The sequence below is a fragment of the Cannabis sativa genome, chromosome 9, assembly GCF_029168945.1.
Source record: "Cannabis sativa cultivar Pink pepper isolate KNU-18-1 chromosome 9, ASM2916894v1, whole genome shotgun sequence".
NCBI lineage: Eukaryota > Viridiplantae > Streptophyta > Magnoliopsida > Rosales > Cannabaceae > Cannabis > Cannabis sativa.
Genome location: NC_083609.1, coordinates 57,122,963 through 57,125,225, shown reverse-complemented (window position 1 = coordinate 57,125,225; position 2,263 = coordinate 57,122,963). Strand labels below are relative to the sequence as shown.

General features: G+C 39.2%; 1 non-coding gene across 1 annotated transcript; it reads right to left on the bottom strand.

Moving 5' to 3' along the window:
* Window positions 1-1,761: 1,761 nt before the first annotated feature.
* LOC133031604 (small nucleolar RNA R71) lies at window positions 1,762-1,868 on the bottom strand. The gene has a single exon (XR_009684708.1). It is a non-coding gene; the product is annotated as a small nucleolar RNA R71 (small nucleolar RNA).
* Window positions 1,869-2,263: the final 395 nt, after the last annotated feature.

Below are 2,263 nucleotides of genomic sequence, written 5' to 3'. Positions count from 1 at the left end.
TCGCTGCCTGTTCCGGCCGTGATCGGGAACATGCCGCCGCGACTGGGAACATGCCGCCGCGATCGGGAACATGCCGCCGCGACGGAACGCGAGAGGATCTCGAAGTTTCAAAGTTTAACCCCGTCGCGACGGGGGCTTTGCCAGTCGCGACGGGGACCCCAGTGACGGGATTTTTGGGCAGTTTCGTAATTTCACGAATTTTAAAGATGAGAATTGGTTTAAATAGTGAGGGTTCGTGAAAATTAGGGAGGATTCAGAATTGGAACCCTAGAAACAAAGGAGGAGGCTAGAAGAGCGGCTTGTGGCGACCCGGATCAATTGCTTCAACTAGTTCTTTCTCTTCTCTTTAATTTTTCTATGTTCTTTTCTATTTCAATGTTAATTATGGATTTGATTATGGATGTTTTGAACTAAACTCCTATTTAGGGAGAATGATGAATGTCGTTTAAGTTTTTCCTAGTTAGTGAATAATTGCCATTCCTCCATCTTGATTGTGAACACTATTCATATTTGTGTTTAATTTCCATGTGCAAGATTGATCACCTTTTACATGTTTTATGATCTCAATTCGAAATCTGAAAAGTGAGAATTGAGAATGCTAAAATTGGATAGTCTAGGTTTTGATGTGAAACGAAAGTATTTACATAGCCTTTGTGACATTTAGATTATTGCTTAATGCTGATTTCATGTTAATTTAATTAAGAGATTAATTAGAGAGCATGAGATTTAGAACCTAGAAGATCTGAAAAGAGCTAGGTTAATTTATAATCTGTCATTCACTTCAAGAGAAGGATAGCAATTAGACATTAACATTGGTAACTTAACAACAGGATTCGTCTCCCTATTCTCTCATCTTGATTAATATTCACTTGTTTCTTTAAGTTTCTTGAATTTCTTTCTTCCTTTTTTTTAATCATAAATACTTTTGATTTGCCAAATAGACTTATAAGTATAGTTTAGTAGTAATTAATCCAATTCCCTGTGGTTCGACCTCACTTGCGTGAGTATACTACTTGATTGCGTGCACTTGCGTAGTAATTAATAATTTTCGCAACAAGTTTTTGGCGCCGTTGCCGGGGAATTGTATAAAGATTAATATTACCCAAAATTATACTAACTTCTACTTTGGTTTATTTTTCTTGCTAATTACTAATCTTTTTCTTGCAATATTTTCTTTATCTATTTCAGGAATCCTAGTGTATGCGCCGTCAAGGACAAGCAGTCATATTACCAGTTGATCCTGAAATCGAGAAAACTTGTAGGAGAAACCGAAAGAACAAGAGGCAAGAAAGAGTTTCAGCAATTGCTGAAACAACAGAAATCATGGCTGCTAATGTGAATGCGAATGTTGTAAATAACGACAATAATGGTGGTGCCGTGGAAGACCAAGCTAATGGCCGTAGCTTGAGAGATTACATTCTCCCTACTCTGACGGGAGTGCAGTCATGTATCAGGCCACCGGCAGTGGATGCGAATAACTTTGAGATAAAACCTGCCATACTTCAAATGGTGCGCCTTCGCCCGGTTGGTGGCCTCCCTTCTGAAGATCCTAATCTGCATCTCTCGAACTTTATGGAACTTTGTGAGACTTTTAAAGTCAATGGAGTTAGTGATGATGCCATTCGTTTGAGACTGTTTCCATTCTCACTTAGAGAAAGAGCCAAGAGTTGGTTAATCTCCTTGCCACCAAATTCCATAGCAACATGGACAGACTTAGCAACTAAATTTCTGTCTAAGTTCTTTCCCCCAGAAAGTCTCGCTAAGCTGCGAGGAGAGATCAACAATTTCTGTCAACAAGAGAATGAGTCTCTCTATGAGTCTTGGGAGAGGTTCAAGGACTTAATCAGAAAGTGTCCTCATCATGGTATTGAGAAGTGGATGCTGGTTCATAATTTCTATAACGGGTTGGTTGGTAACACTAGAACTCTAATAGAAGCAGCAGCTGGCGGAGCCTTTATGAGAAAGAGTGCTAATGAGGCGTATGATCTATTGGAGGAGATGGCTCTAAACAACCAGCAGTGGCCAACTGAAAGGAGTCAATCTAAGAAGGTAGCTGGTGTGTTAGAGGTTGATGCCATTACAAAGCCGATGTACTGGGTTGAGGCCCTAACAAAGCCGATCGCAAGGCAAGCCAAACAAGCTCAAGTTTTTTTTTTTTTTTTTTTTTTTTTTTTTTAATTTTACTAATGTTTTACTTATGAGTTTGAACTGCAAGATAAATCCAGATGCTATATCTTGATGATTTTGTCCAACAACACAATGA